Source organism: Moschus berezovskii, chromosome 12, assembly GCF_049115385.1.
Source record: "Moschus berezovskii isolate FMDL1 chromosome 12, NW_MosBer_1.0, whole genome shotgun sequence".
In the NCBI taxonomy this organism is placed as follows: domain Eukaryota; kingdom Metazoa; phylum Chordata; class Mammalia; order Artiodactyla; family Moschidae; genus Moschus; species Moschus berezovskii.
In genome coordinates, this window is record NC_142471.1 from 90216416 (window position 1) to 90236541 (window position 20126).

Here is a 20126-nt window from a genome sequence, read left to right on the forward strand (position 1 = left end):
ACCCTGCACTCTCAGTGACTGAAGGGAGGCCTGCTGCCCCCATGTCGGGGAGGAAGTGAAATCTGGGATGGATGGTCCAAGTTGACCGAGGGTGTCGGAGGGCATATTTCAGCAGGCTGAAGAGCGCTGGACAAGGACCACGCTGCCTGCGGGCCTGGACTGCACAGCACGCTGTCCCACAAGCAAGACAGTGTCCCGAAGTCTCACCAGAGGGGAGGCAGCACTCGAGTAGGGGACCCGGGGCGGGGGTGGGGACACAGGTTCTGGTCTCTCTGAGCACCAGCCCCTGTGACCAGGCCAAAAGTCACCCCGTCTCTGGTGGTAGGATTCACCTTCTGTAAGATTTCATCAGCAGGCCACAGCAGCTCCTGCTGTCCCAGCCTCTGGTCACCCAAAATGGAACTATACGAAATACGTGATCTCAAGTATGTAGAAGGATAGTTTCCCAGCAATGAGTTACCCTTAGGTGGCTGTCAGTATGACACTCACTGCAAACCAAGATGAAAAGGACCAGCGGCTCTCTGAGAATCACCGATGGACAAAACTGCTTCCTCCCGTGCCTGTGCCCAACTTCCAGAAGGAATGTGGGGCCTACGTGACAACAGACTGAATAAAACTTGCCCTCTTCACTCCAGAAAGGTGGCTCAGAGGGGCTGTACCAAATCCTGTGAGGGGCAGCGAACACCTGGCCGGGCCAAAACAGGAACTATCTGGATGATGGCTGCAGCAGGCACTGGGCCCAGGGGTGGGCACCTCTCAGATTCTCCTTCGCTGAGACAAGGCGGCAGCAGTGGAAAATTCCCATAGTTTTACTCCACTCCTGAACAGGAAGGCCCCTAATCCCCTGCGAAGGAGAGGGAGGCATACGCGGGGTCTGCTCCAGTCCTCACGCCTCTCTTAGATGCACAGCGGAGTCACACTCAAAGCTTTAAAAATACCAGCGCCGAGTCCCACCCCTTCTCGCCAAGATTCTGATGTAACTGGTCCAAGATGCTGTCTGGGCATCCAGACTTTTTTTTTTTTAAACCTCCCCAGGTGATTCTAACATGCAGCCAAGGTTGAGGACCACCCCTGTGGACGCTAAAAACTCGGTCGATGGAGGTCCCAGGCCTCTTCCACAAACCCTTGAGGAGCAGAAAGGCCAGAAGACCCAGCCAGGCAGCCCTTTCTGGAGATGGCTGTCCTCACTCTGCCTGCCCCCCGCCGCCCCGCCTCCACCCCCACACACAAACCAGGATCAACCTGCAAAGAGCCATCTGTCTGAGACAGAACGCAGGGCCTCTGCCCAGCCCTGGCTGGGGCATACCAAGTGCCCACACACTGGAGGATGGACAATTGTGTTCAGTTATTTGATTACTTTGGGCATGTAAACAGAACGTGATATTGTGCAAACCTGGGCTGGCAGGCACCACAAAATGATTTACTCTGAAACATCTCACTCAGCTACAAAAAAAAAAAAAAGAGATAAACGCTGGAAATCCTTTTAACAATCTCTTTGAGAGGAAAATGGGATCTGCATATATGGTGATGCTTCTAATGGGCTGCCAGATTTATTTCCCATTTCCCCCAGAAGGTCACTAGGAATAATCATATTTTCCTGTGAATCTGTCTTTTGTAAAGACAAAGCGAAACATTTCAGTCTTCCCAACTGAGGCACTGCCTTTGGTCCTACGGCAGATACAGCAATAGAATTCAATCACTCCTTTAAAGGGGGAAGAAAAAAAAAAGACTGCGGAAAACAGAGGGGCAAGGGTAAGAGGCAGTTAAAACTTCTGAGTTTCCCTGTGGTGTTAACAAGACTAAACAAAATTTATGCTTTGAGATAAAACAGAACTCGGTGCCTCCGCATCTTATGAACACATCGACCGATAGACAGCATGGTGTACGGAGACCCGGCAGGCTTGTGGAGCTAGAGAGAATGAAACAGAGCCCCCAGACGCTCAGTCTTCCAGCTGTGTGTCCCGGCGCCTCCCTCAGCCTCAGTTTCTTCAGCTGTAACTGCAGGACTGCTTTGAGAGTTGAGAGACAGCTGGATGCAAAGCCCCTGGGCAAGGGTGAGCCTCCACAACCAGTGGGCACCGCTATTATTTCTGAAATAGCCCACACCCATTTCAGCTAAATCCGCTGCACCCAACTTTTGTACGGGCCTGCATCTTAGGAACCCCATTATATCACCGCAGGAGGAGAATCTGTTTCTTTGTTTCGTGGGAGAGTCAGAAGAGCCAGGAGTTGGCCTGCTCCTGCATTCTGGGGTCAAATGGGCTTTTTACCAACATGATTTGCTTTCACCTCCTGAGCGGGGAGCCGGGTGGAAAAAGTCCCTCCAGGGACTACAGCTGCCCATGGGTGAGCTGTGAGTTATTCCTGCACAGTCTGGCCAGGCTGTCCCCCTCCCCCTTGCAAAAAGCAGCGTCCCGTGCAGCACCCCCCACCCCGCAGCAGGATAGAACCATAAAGAAGCGGGGTGCCCGTCACACTTCTCCCTGACGTGATGTGAAATTCTACAAGGTAGACCCTTTGAAATGCAAAATCTTCCAGAGTCCTTCAAATGTGTTTTTATTTTCCTGGGTTCCTAAGGCTCTTTTCAGACCCACCCATCAGCATTTCCCCTCTCAATCAACCCACACTTAACAAAAAAAAGGAAGAAGAAGATGAGGGAAAAGCAGCAGGAGGAGGAGCAGGAGGCAGCTGCAGCAAAGACGTCTCTGTTTTTTGAAAACGCTCAAGTATCTTCAATCGCTGCAAAGAGGAAAAGAAAAAGAAAAAAAAAAAGCTTGTCCTCCGCTCCAGCCTCCTGTATCCCTCCTCCAGGACACCCTGAAGCCAAGTTTCCTCTGGAAGCTTTCCTCGCCTCTCTGCTGATGCTCCGAAACTCAGAGAACTTTCCCGAGACAAGAACCCGGGTGCCTCCTGACCAGAGTTAGGGAAGGTTAAGACCGGCACCACCAAAACCACAACCCGCAATTTTCGAAGCCCAAACCTTGATCCAAAACCGTGTGCACAGGAGGTTTGGATTAAACATCAAAGAAGTTACCTTACAACAAAGTTGTTTGGCCAAGAAAATTACTTCGCCGTAAGAAGAACCCTCGGGAACGGTAAAATTGCTTTTGAATATAGACTTTTCAGTGGCTGGGGTCATTAATCATGTTAATGTAAACTGAGCTAAAACAAAAATTTTCTAAGCGAGTCTCCGGGCACATCAGCGTATCTAAGCCTCTGGGTTTGTTTCCAAAGTTCACATCCCCGGCACGCAATGAAACTGCTGTTAATGGGGTCAGCTATTACAGTGCAGTCCCCGACCTTGGGCCATAATAAAGGTGACTCAGTCGTGTAGAAAGAACCCTCATAAAGTTAGGCAGGAAACAAACACAGAAATTAATCAGAGGGGAGTCGATGATTTTGGAGAGTTTGTTCATTGGACAAGTTTAAACAGCAACTCTCCCTGGATGATCAGACATAGCAGAAAAGAGCTGGGGGAAACCAGTCAGCATTCCTCACAGCACCCAAGTCCCCGGCCGGGTTCTGCTGTGGAGGGTGGAGGGAAGGCCGGCAGCTGGACCAGGCGAGGAGAGTGGAGCCCAGCAGAGTTAAGCCAAGCTGAGCCCTGCCAGACCCGGCCATGTGCTTCATGCTGGCAACAAACCGGTTCTTTCAAGAGAGGAAGAGTCTGACAAAAAGGACAGCTGCAGCAAGATGAGAAGCTGAGGCAAAAACCTCGAAAAAGTCCCGGGTTTGGGATTCTCCTCTCAAGTCCCCCCCCCAAAAAAAAAATCACCTCTGGGGTTTACAAGGGCTAGTGAATCTATTAAAGTGTCCCCCTTGCTGGATCAATTAAAGAGAGCCCCTCCACATCTGGTTTCCATTGAAAACCGAAACTTGTATTATCAGCATATTACATAACAAATTATGCCCGCAGGTTTCTTTTATTACACAGCAGAGAGGTGTGTGGAGTGGTGGTAAGGATGGGAGTTGTGCTGATCTGAGTATTTGCTTATTTCAGTCCTTTTTTTTTTAAGGGCAAGAACAAAGTTTTCCACACACTTTATGCAATCCAAAACACAAGTCACACTGCCCAGGTAAAACAGCAACGCAACAATCCAACAGTGGGTCCGAGGCACAGTCTTGAGCGCCCGCTGCATCCAGCGGTGGGTAAAGAAGGGTGTGCTTCCTCCAAGAGCAATGCAAAGGTACACCAAGTTGCTCTGGAGCGTCCTCTGCTGTCAGCTCCCAGAGTTTACCCAAGGCTCTTTTCCTCTCCAGCCTCCCACAGCGGGAGGAAAGCTGGCTGGCCTTTCCCGAGCTTCTATCACGGGTCAGGCGCCTGCTCCCTGGACCCATTTAAAGGACACCCAGCCCACTAAGCTCCTAGAGAACAGGGAAGATGGAGGGGCTAGGCGATAGTGAAGGAATCAACAGGGGAATAAAGCCTAAAAGGCGTGGTGGGAAAGAGCCCGAGAGGTAACCACAGGGCTTTCTCCCATAAAATGCCAATTAAGTGCAGCAGCCATGATTACAATACGGTATCTTAAAGCTCTGTTTCCTCCAAGAATTTTACGAACTTCCAAAAATGCTACTGCTACATGCGACTTACCCTGAGCTGAAAACAGGAGGGAGAAACTGACTAAAAACATCATCATCAATCAAAACTGTGGAATGCTCCACTTGTCCTGCTAGCCTGAGGACATTCAAGCCCACTTCTGCAGCAGCTATGCTGGGAGCTTTTATTTAAAACTTGCTTTCTATGTTAAAATGACTGCATTGCAATAATCACTTCTCAGGGGGAAAGAAGTCCTTGGGTAGAATTATCGAACAGGTCATCAAACGGCCATGTTCTTTGGAAGAGGGCATTTGGGAGAAAGCAGCAGACCTGCCCCATGCCTCTCTCATTTTCTGGGCTGCAGCAGCACCCTGGGAGCTGGCTCCTCGGTCTGGACCATGACTGGCAGCATTCCGGCCCTTGCCAAGCACAGACACTGGGTTAAGGGTTACCAAGCCTGAACTTAAGACCCAAACCTTCTCCCACTAACATGGGCCTATCAACTGGGACAAGTAGCTGTTTTCAGTTTATCTAGCTGTCCCTAGCCGAGAAAATGGGGGGGGGCAGGGGAGGGAAAAAAAGAACTACAGATCGGCAATTCAGTATCAAAACTGTAACTGAGACAAGTTACTGTTAAGCGAATAAATTAAAATGAAACCAAAACCTAGCCAACTGCAGAAACAGTGAGTTTCACCCAGTCTACTAACTCCATTCCTTTGCAAGTCCTCAAACCTGGTAGCATCTTACTGTAATCACCCAGAGTCCAGGATTCTGGATCAAGGAAGAAGCCCCCTCCAGTCGGTGGGAACTGCTGGGAACACATATGCTAGTATGTCATTTGGAAGTCTGCTAATATGTTGTAAGCTGCACAAGACGCTTGCCTGGCTTCCCAGGCCAATAAACAATGCCATTCCAACTCCTGCAGCAGTCAATAGAAAACAGCCCCTTGTCTCCACCATCCAACAATTCAACAAACATTTGTTCCTGTTGAACAACCGTCAGCCTGGCTCCATCTGCACCCGCTCCAGCAAGGCGAGCTGGCGGAGGCGGCGGCACAAACGCCCGGCCCAGGACCCCAAGCCCGGGGCGCAGCCCAGCGCGGGGGGCCACTCGCCCAACACCCCCCCGCCCCGAGTCCGGAGGCTGTAACGTATGGAAGACTCGGAGTGTGGCCTATAGGAGGCAGAATCCCATTCATCAAATGCTGCAAAGAGCTGTTCTTTGTTCACCGTCGTACGAAGTACAGTACGTGTGAATGAAGCCCGGCGTTCGGATGAAGGGAGCCTGGCTTCAGGGGGCGTCCGGGAGCGAGGGACCCGGTTCTCGACACTCGCCAGGGCTCCGCCACCCGGTACTGAGCCACGAGTATTGTTCCTCAAGTCTGCGGGCGGGGGTGGGGATTGGTGGGGGTAGTCAAGAAGGCACTCGGGGCAATGCAAACCCAGGGCCCTCCCCGGACTCTGGGCGCCCTCCGCTTCTTCGTGCCCGCCCCACCGAGAGAAAGCCCTGGCGGGGAAGCCGACTCCCACGGGCTTGCAAATCAAGGACTGGCAAAGATGGGACTCGGCCAGGGTGCCCTGTGCCGGACGGCCCTTCTCGCCATGTGCAAAAGCCACGCCGGCACGGCCCTCCACCCCCACCCCATTCCGCAAGTCCCCGCGGCCGCGGCCTCCGCGGGGGCTTTCCCCCGCCGCGGACAGGACACTCTCCCACCCCCAGCGTGACCTCTCCGGCCGGTCCCGCCGCCGCGGAGCCCACCGCCGCGCGCCCGCATCCCGGGGGTGGCGGACGCAAACTTCCCCGAACAAAAGAGTTGTCTGCAAAACGATGCGGGAACTTCGGGGTGCGCGGGGACGCCCGGGTCCCCGGTGCCTTCGCCGGGGCTCCAGTTGAGACGTGGAGATGGGGGGACACCCCAGGGCGCAGCACCGCCCGCGTCCGCCCCGGGGAAGCGCAGACTTTTCCGCAGGGGCCGTGCTGGCTCGCTCCCCTGGCTGCGCTCTGACAAGTCTCACGCATGCACCAGCGGCCGCACTCAGCGCCCCGAGAAACCGCCGGGGCCCACACGAAACCAGGCGGGCGGACCAAAAGGAAATCAGCCACACAAATATTTTTTTTAAAAAGGGGGGCGCTAAGGCCAGTGCACCCCGCGCACCGGGCTCCCCACCGCCGGCGGCCGGGGCGCACTCGCCAGGGACCTCCGTTCAAGACCGGCCCCCCGGCCGCCGCCGCCGCCGCCCGGCCCGGGATCGCTTACTGTGCGCGGCGGGACGCTCCGGCCGCGGGCCCCCGCGCAGTCGCCGCCGGCGCTCGCCGAGTCGTCCGGGCTGCCCGCCGCGCGGCCGCCGCGCGCACGCTCTCCTGCCGGCGCCGAGCGCTTTGTACGGAGCTGCTCCCGGGGAGGAGGAAATCGACTTGTCACTTCCTGAACTGTTTGCAACTCGTCCCTTTAACCGGCCCCGGCCAGGCCGCCCGCGCCCGCCCGCGCCCGCCGCCGCCGCGGGGCCGCCCGACCGCGGCTGCTCGTCGCTGGGTCCGGCGCTCTGCCGGCGGCGTCGCGGGCCCGGGCGCTCGGCGCGGCGGCGGCGGCGGCGTGCAGGAGCCGGGCGGCGTGCGGCGGCGGCGGCGGCCGAGGGTGCAGTGCGCGCAGCCGCCGGTGGGCGGGGAGTGGGGCGGGGGGGTCGCGGCGCGCCGCCGGCGGGGCTAGAGGGCGTCCTGCGAGCCGAGCCGCGCGCCGCTCGCCGCGCTCGCGCCTGGGAGGCCCCGGAACGCGGGAAGTGGCCCCGGGCCCCGGCCGCGCCGCCGCCGCCCGGGCCCTGAGCCAGAGCCCCCGGGGCCGCCCCCCGTACGAGCCGAGACGAAAACCCCGGGCCGCGTGGACTTCAGACGTCCAGCTTCCGGGTTGTTGGGGTGTTTGTGTTTTTTTTTTTTTTTTGAGGTTTTAAAGAAACCATCGCTTCAGTGGCGTGCTGGGCGGCAGGGGACGGGGGGAGCCGTGTGAGTGTTGTCTGTCGCGCTTTTGGAAAATAAAGCGCTCCTTTCCTAACTCGGTGCGCTGACCAAAATAAAGGAATGTGTACTTCGGAAGCCACATCCAAAATATATGCAACTGGTGAAGGAAGGATTTGTGGTTGCTAAGCAGAAGCAGAGCATGTTTAGTTCTGTAACTTAGGATGTTGACTTAAGTTCAGGAATGTAATCCTGATAGAATAAGCAGAGTATTTTCATTGTGCCGCTCACCTGGGGGAGGGGGATTGTTTTCCTTGTGAAGTGAAGCCCTAGATTTCCCATTAGGCCTTCCTACTGGTGTATGTTATTTTATTGACCTAGAATCCAAAAAGAGATGTTTTTAAAGAGAAGGTTTTTTAAAAGAACTCCCTATGCCTGTTTTGTGTTCTCCTTTGCCAAAAAAACAAAACACCTCATTACTTTACATGGATTGTGTCTGCGCCATTTCAATGGTTCTATTCATAAATCAGGAAACTTTTTCTGTTGCTTCTAGGAACGTTTAATTGGTTTTAATCCAATGTTTCAATCCCAGTATCAAACATAAATGAACAATTAACTTCTTGAGCTTGTGTGCACTTGGGAAACTATTACATTTCACGGCTATTGCTAACATATTTCAGTTTCCCATCACACTGGACCCATTCTTTTGCAGAAAACCACGAGTTAACATCTCCTTTCACACCAACTACAGGTCATGCCAGTGACTTCTGCTGCAAGACTGAGAGGCACAACCTCTCAGAAGGATGTGAATATTCATTCAAGTAGATGATGTGGGAAACCATCAATTCATCCAAGAAAGCCAAACCGAGCTAATACGTAGACTACTATGGTTCCAATATCCTTACCTATAAACTCTGCTTTAAGAAAATTATCAAGGGCCAATTTTGAAAGAAGCAAAAACCAAGTCTTCCTAGACCGAACAAAGAAAGGCACAGGGACAATTTGGGAATGCTGCGACACCGCCCTCATGCCATCTTACGCACACAGTGTCACCTCAGCCTTTGAGAGCTTTACGGATCTAGTTTAATTTACTTTTTATTAGGAGGCCTAGAGTGACTCCTGCTGGCAAACATTCAGTTTATTCCTGCAATTACTAGTTCATGGGGTCAACTTAAAAAACAAAATTCAGGGGTCCTGAGCCTGGAAACAATTACTGCAGCCATTATTCTTGTTGCTTTCAGGATGATTTTAGTCTCACAAAACTCCAAGGATTGTGGTTATGGCAAGCTCCTATGCTGTAACGCCTCCTTTCCAACCTAAAGCAGCCTGTTTTTCTGGTTTTGAGGTTTTCTTAAAAGTGTAAAGAACTAAAAACTATCTGCTTCAGGGGTTGTGCTACTAACCAATGAATAGCTATTTCTCATTTACTTAATTTGAATGTCTAAGGACTAAAAATATACACATTAAGGCCTGTGTCACTAGTCTTCCATACTATGGGCCTTCCCACACCATGTAATAAAGTCCTATAGAATAGATATGATGCCCCGCTTTTTAGGGCCATACTACACAGTCCTTTATTATAAAAAGTCCTACCCAAAAGTTTGTATATTAGAGTTGCTTAATTCAAAGGAGTAAATATAAACTCAGTCAAACTGGATTTAAAACAATGTAAGCTGCAGTAAGGGGAAGGGGGTAGGAGGGCTAAGCTGTCTACTTTGTTCAGTCCTTAAAGGTCAAAACCAAATCAAAACCAGATTTAGAATACAACCAGAAACCTAAATGCAAATTCATGGGCCAATTTAGGAATAAATCCATAAAATAATCCAAAAACGATCAATTGTAACTTTTCCATTATCACCAACCAACACTAACCTGGTTAAGGCACAGAACACCCTGGGAAATAGAAACTGCAGGGATTACATTGCAGTCTCACTCCAAGACCAACATATGAAGCCCAGGGGAAAAGCACAATCAATACTGGCTCTCCTGGCTCCCCTCAAAGCAGAGCTTGCAAAGGAAGGAATGCCTGTGTGTGGTATGCATGACATGTCCACTCAGCACTGCTGGGGGGATAGAAACGGAGCGGCTTTCCGTACTAGCGGCTTCTCCCACCCCAAGTTTAAAGCTCTTAAGCAACAGAAGACAATAAGGGTGTATTTTACTAAGAAAGGGTGTAACCAGCTATAACTTGTATCAACAAGCTAATAAAAGTATTCACCTAAGCACATTTGTGCAGAGGAGGGTAAAGATTGGGTTCTGATTAAGTACTCAGAAATGTCCTTGATAGTTAGTGGGTGTTCTATGTTTGTGTCTTTAGAACCAGATAAATATGATGTTCAAACAACAGGAAGCTAAGGTTTTGACATTTCAGCAAGTAGCAGTCAATACCATTCAGTTTTTCCCATTAAATTTATCTGTACCTATGATTGTGAAAAGAGTGGTGACCACTGAAAGACAGTAAACTGGTCTGTCCCTGAGAAGAACACTCTTTTTAGACTAGCGATGGGAGTGAGACAAACATCAGGCGTGTTTTACCCTGGAACCAACAGCAGTATGCAGATGCATGCGTATTAACCCCTTTATTCAGCTCCCCAAAGCCGCGGCTTCTTTGTCACAAGCGCTGCATTAAGAGCCGGTCATTCACATTTCACACTGTCTTTTCTACACTTGAAAAGATCTCTATAAAAGCAGAACCTTTTAAAATCGCTTACAATAGATGATGGGAAGATAGACATCACCAAGTCCACCTGAAACATTTTCAGAGACTGGCTACTGAAAGCAAGTTATTAGCAAAATACACTGCTCTGAAAATGACGGAAAGTTTCTGGTTATCAGTGGAAGCCAAAAATCTGAGCCTACTATGGGGGCAATTTTCTTATTCAGAGCTTATTCAGAAAAATAAGTCCTATAATCGTTCCCGTAACTATGATCCAGCTTCAACTAACAGCCCTACCTACATAAGCATGTTACAACACACTAATCCTTCTGTTCTTTCCTTTCTATTCTTTTTACCGTTTGTTCTGAAATCTTTCCACTGATGAAAATGAGTTATAGCCCTGGCTGGAATCTCATATAGATATATAAATCTATCTCCCGAATCTGGAGACATCCGCCTTTTTTTAAGAGGAACTTTGGTTCTCGAAGACAGTCATTTTTTGATTCAGGAGCTAAATAAAATGAATTTATTTTCATTGAAAAATAAGCACAGCCGTGAATTTAATGATACCAATCTAACTCTTTTGATGCAAAATGAGAGTTGAAAGCAGCTTGAAGGGGACTGCCTATTGAAATCAGCGCATGTGAATCTGCACAGCTTTGTAACTGAACGTCTAGCACCATTGAGGTACGAAGCATGCCAGCTGGGACGGCATTGTGCACCACAAAGTGCGGGTTGTAAGCCTGAGTCCTGAGCACAAACCCTGGTTTCCAAGTTGGCAGGTGCTGAAAACACAGCAAATGTCACGCTTGCAACTCACTGCATGGAAGGGCTCTGAGTAAAGGAAGCTAAAAAGAACAGAGCAACAGTTAAAACTTATTTCAACTTGATATTACTTTTTCCTGACAAAATTAATAGTACCTGTAAGTATTATGTGCTAAAAGAAAACTCAAGCATGAAAAAACAGACACTGAAAAGTTTATGCATGGTAAATAAGTAAAAATATAGCAAAGTAAATCTACATTCAAAGTTACTGACATATGTAAATCTTACCAAACCTACTTTTTTAATACTAAGATTCAAAAGCATAATCAATTCCTGGCCTTTCCCTGATCCATTTATGATCTTAGCTGAAACAGACACTGACTAGTATCACTATAACATGGTTAGTCACCTACAAGCTAGTCTACCTCAGTACACTCTACCAAAATCATAGCTAAAAAAAGTTATAGTATTTTCATATTGCTACACATTGAATTTAATCTAGAAAACATTTCAACAGCACACTCAATGTTTATGTCATCTTCAAATGAAAATCATTTCAATTTTTTGCTTCAAATATTCTATAGTGGAATTCAGATTTAGTATGAGATATTCCGCCCAAAATTTAACTTAATTTTTCTATCAACTACCTGTCATATAAGTCACTGCCTCAAGAAAAATCTATTTTTAACTCATCCCTAGTGATATGCTCAAAGCTACCACTATCCTGCCTATTACCCATGCAAATGAAATGAGTGAATTTCATTTTCATTAGGTATACAGGAAACTGAAAGATACAGCTTGTGATTTCATAGAGTTTAAATACCCAATCTTAAGACTGAATCCTTTGGATTTAAAAAATGAAGAAAAAAAAATGTGGTCTCTGGCTCCAATGGAAGAACATCCCTGGAAGCAGTATGAAAAGAACATTTGCCCCACGTATTTGTTCTCCAGCCTGTGAATTTCCTCACTCGGCTCTCTCAGTCTTCTCTATTAACCAAAAGCAGAGACGTTTTGTTTTACCCTATCCATTACTGTTCTAAGAGGGCCAGCCAGCCTTGCCTATTTTGTCCTAGCATGCCCTGCAGCTGACCTGAAACAGAACTGATATGAATGAGAAGCTGGCTTGCAATTTTAAATACTACTTTACATCTCCTTTTAATTTTCACACAGAAACAAAACAACACCTTGATCAAACCAAGATATTCAACCACTGTAATGTTTACCTAATTGAAAGTAGTGAAATTCTGATTATGTTCTATCCTGATGACATACATCATATTGTACTGACCTCATCTCTGTAGAGCTTCTTCTAAAATGGTTCAGACTTAAACTCTTGGAGGTTAGTTACCTAGAGAAAGTGACACTCCTCTGGCCAGCATTTCTATAGTAATATTAAGCACTCTAAGCATTAAGGTATTCATTTAACCACTAATAAAAAGGTTAAGTAAGTAAACAAATCCGCAAACCAAGCGTTTTCTACACGAGCATAAACAACTGATTCACTGTACTGTACTTTACTAACTATACTGTCAGTTCTAATATACACCAAGCTCAAATCATATAAACTGCTTAAAGTACAAACTTTAAGTACAACATCAAACTTTAAAATGCCATTGTGAATGGCTGCTAACTTACAGCAAAGAAAATAAACATGATTCACTGATCAAAGAAATCAAACCTAGATAATGAAAGGTGGAAATCAATGATAAAAATCTAAGTCCAGCTTTCCAGTGGCCTAGTTGGGTTGGAAAGATCTCCTGCAGAGGCAAATGGCAACCCACTCCAGTATTCCCGCCTGGGAGAAATTCCATGGACGGAGGAGCCTGGCGGGTACAGTCCATGGGGCAGCCACAAAGAGTCGGACACGACTGAGAGACTCACACGTGCACACACACACAAGATCACATGGGGGATCTCGGTCCGGTCCCTCGTTAGTGGTCACTGGAAACAAAGCCTTGGAGTTCAAACCTCAGGAAAATGTACCATATCTGTGGCCACTTGTTTTATATTCAGAAGCATCCACAGTAACCTTTTCCCCACGACACCTACACTTATTACTACCTACTGACCTCTGAAACAGATAATGATCAGAAACCTGAGGGGGATTCCTAGAATCTGCTGAAACACATTATAAAGGGCATTTCGTGAAAATCCAGCATTGTGATATCCGGTCTCCATTTCTTACTAAATAAAAAGATGCTTTTCGCACCAGCCCCACCTAGAGACTGAGGAGGGAGGAGCTGCACAGCATGGTTTACGGTGTCTGGAAAGGCCCCACCATCCAGCCTCCCCTCCTCCTTGTCTGCTCTCATCTTCTCACTCACCTCAGCACTCCCGGAATACAAACGCCTGAGGATGGAACCGAGCACATTAACTCGGTGGCACTGAGGGTTAAAATCCTGAACCATTCAATATATTAGCTCCAATGGGAAGAAGGTTTCCTTGGAGAAAAGAATATTTATTCGGCATTGGTGTGTGCTAGGAATCATGCTAAGATGATTTACATTTATTTTTCTCACTTAATATTCACTACCCTCTCATGTATAGCCTACACAACTGCTTCTCTCTCCACTATATCAAACTGCTTCAAAGAAATGTACTGAAGGATAACCAACTTGAAATAAATATCTACTAAATACTTTGCCAGTACCTTTAAAATAGTGCAATTTCACTGAGGGGGATAAGCAGTTATAGAATAGTCTACAGTACCTCGAAGAGGTACAAGGTATAGAAGGGCAGACCCATGTACTACACTCTGTACAGCATGAGAATGTAGAAACCTCAAAAACTCAGGGCTTTCAAGTGGTAAATAAAGTCATCTCTGAGTGTGCAGCGTGTGTGTTTGAAATAGGGAAGAATTAGGGAGATTCTTCAGGTTATCGTAATTTTATCAAATTATTTATCACCTTATCAAAATTAAGGTGGGGAAATTCCCTAGTGGTCCAGTTGTTAGGAGTCTGCCTGCCAATGCAGGGGTTGAATCCCTGGTCTGGGAAGATTCCACATGCCACTGGGCAACTAAGCCCTCATACCACAACTATTAAATACTGAGCCTTCGAGCTCTAGGGGCTTCCCTGGTGGCTCAGAATGTAAAGAATCTGCCTGCAATGCGGGAGACCCAGGCTTGATCCCTGGGTTGGAAAGATCCCCTGGAGGAGGGCGTGGCCACCCACTCCAGTATTCTTGCCTGGAGAATCCAGGAGGAGCCTGGTGAGCTACAGTCCACAGGGTCACAGACAGTCCGACACGACTGAGCGACAAAGCACACAACAAGCTCTAGAACCTGCGGGCTGCAACCACTGAGCCCAGGAGCCACAACTACTGAAGCCCTTGAGCTCAAGAGGCCGAGCTTGGCAACAAAAGAAAGCATCTGCAATGAGAAGCCCTTTCACCACAACTAAAGAAAGCCCACTCTAAGCAACAAAGACCCAGTACAGCTCAAAACTTTTAAAAATTAAAAAAGTTTTAAAAAATAATAAAATTAAGGTAGGAGTAAAATATCAGATGTAAATTTCTGAGTTTCTCATTATAAAACATCTCTGTGTCAAATGAATACAAACTGAATTATCAAATATATATCAGGGGCAATCAATACTCAAATCTAAAGTTTACCAATGAATGCTCAAAGACATTTTTAGATTGAAAAACAATCATGTGACGCTTCAACTGTTTTATTATATGTACACGTATTTTTTCAGATACATGAATAGCTATTTCGGTTTAAAAGAATCATAAAGTGACCTAACAACTGATATTTAGCTAATGGAGTATTTAAACTCTCCATATATAGTGGAAATCTGTTTTGTTAAGTTTTCTCTAAACCTCAGATCAATTTCAGAAGTGATTATGGACTGAATGTTTGTGTCCCCCAGAAATTTATGTTGAAGCTCTAACACCCAAAGAAACAGTATGTGGAGGCAGGCCTTTGGGAAGTAATTAGGGTTAGATGAGGTTATGAGGGTGGGCGCTCACCGTGGGATCACTGCATCTACAAGAAGAAACACTCAGGAGCTTCCTAAGGACCACCAGGCAGTTTGCACACCGCACATGCTCTCTTCCCACAAGCACGCACAAAGAGAACACAAGAACCTAACAGGGAGACAGCAGCTGCGTACAAGCCAAGAGAAGAGACCTCAGGATGAAACCTACCTTGTCGGCACCTTGATGTTCGAATTTCCAGTCCTCAGACTATGAAAAATAAATTTCTGTTGTTTGAGCCACCCAGTCCATGGCAATCCCAGCTATTACAGAGGTAGAAAGGAACTTTAAGTATCATGTACTGAACACCCCTCTTTCACAAAAAGAAAAACTGAAGCCCAGAAAAGGAAAGTGACTTGCCTAGGTCCCATTTTTCCCCCCAAAATTTAGTATTTTTAAAGTATCATTTCTGATATTTATTCTACTAGTTAATAAATTGTAAAGACAAATTATATGCTATTGTAAAATGAAAACAAAAACAAATTTCAAGTTCAAAAAACAATGTGATTACTGCATTTTTTGCAAATTAAGTCATTAATCAAATGGACTTAACAAAATGACCTCTCAATTCTGGCTGTGTAGTGTCCTTATCATACAAAGATTTCACAAGGAAACCTTCAGCTCACTAAATGAGCAAACTTTTGGAAAGGTCAGGCTTATTCCAACATGAGTTTCAATATATGGAATCTACTGTGGAGTATAATCCAGAGAGAATAAATTACTCTGACTTGCTTATGACTGATTCTCAAAAATCAACAATTATTATTCTCATTCAAAAAATAGCATACACGCAGTTTCACTGACTCACGAAGGCTCTATTTATAAATCACACAACATGTAGTTTTCACTCACAATTTCAGGCCTGTCTTCCAAAATTTGCAAACAGCTCTTTAATTCAGCCCAGTATGTTTTATTAAATACCATATTAGATTTTCCCCATTCAGACTCCAGTGAGACTTCTTGTTGAGGACATGGAAGGAAAACCTAATTAGTGCTGCTCCAGTGCATGTAAATTTATTTCATCACGAAAATCCACAGAGTAGGGGGCAAGATGCTGTCACAGAACGGCAGACGGATGTGGAATGTAAACGGCTCTTTCCTCTGCTCTGCCCCTCTCCCACCCCGCCCCTCCAAGTTCCATGGTTGGAAATCATCCTAACATTTTTTTTCAGCCAGGATGTACTAAAATTAGATGGGAACAAAGGACTGACATTTTCATATTAGAGGAGGGGTTGGGAGAAAAACGTGAACTTGCAGCACCCACTCTCTTCTACATTTAGCCTCTGCGTCCTGACTATTCCCTTGACTCTGAAGCAGCAAGGAACACAAGAGCAGGGGAGCCACCAGCCACCCCAACAGCGCTTCCATTCCGCTACAATCACATCATGATACACTGCTTCATCTCTGTTAATGAAGAGTGATAAGAACACTTCCTGGTCCCCTTACTCAACCGGAGTATTTCATATTTCTAAGCTCCTCAGAGAATATTCAGAGTATGCTAATTGCTGGCTCATGTGAAAATGTTTAGGTATTTGGGAAAACAAATATATTGTCAGATTCACTTTTCTTAAAAAGCTTCTGGATAGCATGCATACATAATGAAGCTCACTCACTAACATACTTACCATTTCCTGATGCAGTAATAAAAATACATATTTAAAAATATAAGAATTTATCACTTCTTTGGGAAGGATCACTTAAAAACGAAAAAAGTAAACAAAAAAACGAAAAAAGTAGGTTCATTTTTTTGTATCTTCCTCCAATAAACCAGGCAAGGAACTGGGAAATACTTTAAGGCACAATTGATCTCTTGGTCGAAAGTCTTTCTTACAATGGCATCAGCTGACAAAAGTACATCCTGCCTGCCTCTACGCCCCAGTTTTTGAAGTTCTACCCCATAAAAGCAGGACAGTGATACATTCAAGTCTTGAGAATTATTCCTATCTTTTTAATTTGGTTTCCCTGGGCCTAAACCACAGGCCCATACAGTGACAGCTTAAAATGCAGTTAGAGAAGTCCTTTTAATGATTAGTCTAATGTACTATGTTGTAAAGATTTTTAAAACTCAGTAAGTACCGAATCAAGTTTGTTTTTTTTTTTTTTTCTGGTTACTGGAGCCCATCTTGACATCTAAGCTGGAAATGAATGATCTTTCAACAACACTCCAGGGATTTTGCTAAGGTCATATTCAATCATTCATTAGGCTTCTTACCCCTCGCTTTTCAGAGTTCCATTGTAGAGCTGGTTTTATTCAGCATTTATGTAGCCTGTGGGCTTGGGTATTTGTCTGCTTAATGTTGAGTTTCATTTCTATGCCCCTAACATAGGAATCCATCAATTGACCAAGGAATTTCAAACTATTCTTTTACTTTTCTAACAAATTGCATGGTATGTATGAAGAATAAATTAGCATTAATTTTCTTCTATTAACTGTTAATAAAACACGCTCATGTGCTCCCCCCTTCTTTAAGGACATCTCTGTTTTCTGCCTAGCCAAGAGAAATGACAGGGTTTCCCAATTTTTTCCCTCACGATGCAACTGTCCTTCAGCCTACCACGCTCCTCACCTCCCACAGTCAGACTCCAGGTCACAGGCAGCCTCCTTCCTGTGAAGTGTACTAGAAAAGACTCCTTTCAGACCCCAGCAACACCCCTGGGCACCCTTCCTCCTCCACACACCCACAATTAGCTAAAGAGGTTACTACAGTGGAACACAAGACACTTGGTCTCTTGCTCTCAGAGCGGAAGGCTGTCTCTGGAGCACATACCTTCTATCTAGCTCTAGCTCACAGTGCTAACAGCAGGGAATCAAACCCAAGTGTCCCCACAGGGGTAGAAAGCTAATCTAGAGAGTAACTAATTTTTCACACTCATACACCTTTTCATTGCAGGCTTCCAGACACAGACACACACACAACTAAAATTATTTAAGAGAACATAAATCAAAGTCTATTCACACTGGCAGGGATACTCTATTTCTTTGCATATCAGTTTAAGAAAAATTATCTCAAAGCCACATAAAACCTAATTACTCATCTGGGTTTTTTAAAATTAAGGTTTCTATTATATTCTGGATGAATGTGAATGAAAGTCAACATATAGATAATGTGTTACAGGATCAAGAAAATTTAAAAATAAATGAATTGAAACACATTATTCATATAAAGACTAAAAGTCTTTCATGTATGTTTACCTCCCTCCTTCCCCCAAAATAAACAGAAAATTGCACACATATCACAGATGAAGAAAAGGCAAACTCATTGCCACTATAAAGGGAAAAAAATCATTCAAGGACAGTTTGTACTTATTTTAAAATGGCTTTAGTTTAGCTGCCAAGAGTAGTGTCAGGTTTGATTCTCAGATACATAAACGCTAGGCCCAAAAAGCAACTCTAACTTGTGCACCTGGCTTAAAACAAAATGTTCTGAAAACTTTCCCTTTGTTAATTGGTGTAACTCACCCATTCAGGCCTCCAATCCCTTTGGACTTGCACACACACTTCCTACACACAGAAGTGGACTGTTATGCAGCAATAACATCATCATGAAAAGCAACAATTCCGTGCAGGCTCCACAGAGAAATCTCGTTTGCATTTCAAACAAGTTTTCTCAAAATAAGGGTGTCTTTTGATGAAATAAAATTACAGTTCCAACTTCTTGTCCAGATAAAACAGCACTCACTACATAACCTACCTGTTCCCTTTCAGAACTGCATGATTTCCTTCGCAGTTACCCACATATCTGTTATGACGAATCAAAACTAAATTTGATAATAATGTGTTTATGACTTGATTCAATAACTTGGGGACATTTACTGGCCTGACTTTGAAAGTGTGGTATTATTTGAAAATATTAATAATTTATTGTTAGCATCTTTGGACCTTCCATTTGTTCTGATTTCAATCTCTGAGAGGCTGGATTCCAGCAGGATTAAACTGCTAAGAGGAGATGACAACTCTCCTTTCCTAACCTTATCATCAGTTCCATGATTCTCCTGCCAAAAGTCCTACATCTCTGCAAACAGAACACACATACCCCCACAATAGTGACTCAAGGAGCTTTTCAACAAAGGCGCTCTCCAACTGTCAGTGAATCAAACTCAACGTCTTAGTCTGGTTTTCACAGAAAGCCTGTTTTGCTCCACTGATGCCTCACAATAGCATAAACAACTAAGAATTCTAAAAGAGTACCTACACGCTAATATGGTATTTAAAATCAAGGAATATTAACGTGGAAAACAACAAAAACAAGATCACCTCAATAAATTATATAACACTGTTTCTATGGTTTAAGATCCTGAGTCTAGTTTATAACATCAACACAATTAATTTTACATGTTTAGATCACATATATCTTAATTTTTCTAATTAAAATTTTTTAATTTTAATTTCCACATATTAATTTTTAATAATAAAATTTTATTTTATTTCTCACTTTTTCATGTTAAAAATTAAAGCTTTTCCAAAAGTGTTATTTGTGTTGAAAGTTTATGGACATGTCTTCAGTTATCCGGTGTAAGGCAGATAGTTATCTTAATGATTGATTAATGTTGATCTAAACCAAACTACCCTTCTCCTCCCCCTGTCTCCCTCCGGACAAAAATGAAAAGAAAAAGGGTGTAATGCTAGACTTGCTCAGTACTGGAAAAGCATTTGCTAAACAAACAAAAATTCTGGTCCAACAGGACCCAAAAGCTGCAAATCATAAAAACTATTATCACTTTTTAAAGACCCGTATTATTACTCCAATATTAAAACATCAGTGCACAGACAAAATGGCAGTGAGGATTAATAAAACTTATTTTTTCAAAAACTATCATAAATAAACTGTTTCTCTTGCTGATCAGTGCCTAACTAGAACATCTTTGTCCCCAGAGCCCTGAGGATATAGATATATAAAACTTACACCACCTTTGACAGAAGAATGACATAATTCAGTTCTTGATTAGGCAAGTCTTGTAAGACAAGTAGGGAGACAGTGAAAATTAATGACGGATGACTCACTATTCTCACAGTCCAGCAACCAACAGTCACTAACAAGGAGCTGCAGAGCCACTAGAAATAACTGCCCAACTTCTCCGACAGAATTTTTGGTGTACCAGCCCTAGTTCCCCTAATGAACTGTAAATGCCGTAACGGCAGAGACTGAGACCTGGGAAGCAAACTACTAGAGACGAGGTTTTAGAGGCAGACCCACAGAGGAGCCCTGGCTCCATCCCGCACTAGCTGTCCAATGTGCAGAA

The 20126-nt window shown here is 45.3% G+C and overlaps 1 protein-coding gene across 3 annotated transcripts in view; it reads right to left on the reverse strand.

The window, feature by feature from the left end:
• FAM53B (family with sequence similarity 53 member B) overlaps positions 1–20126 on the reverse strand; it is a 126655-nt gene that overhangs the window by 105791 nt on the left and 738 nt on the right. Inside the window, exon 1 of one of the 3 annotated variants that reach the window (XM_088842413.1) lies at positions 6795–7140. The exons of 1 other annotated variant lie outside the window; for it this stretch is intronic. The gene's annotated coding sequence lies outside the window, so the exon portion shown is untranslated. Of the gene's footprint in view, positions 1–6794; positions 7141–20126 lie in introns of those variants that run through there. One more of the 3 variants, XM_055424433.2, reaches the window with a different exon arrangement.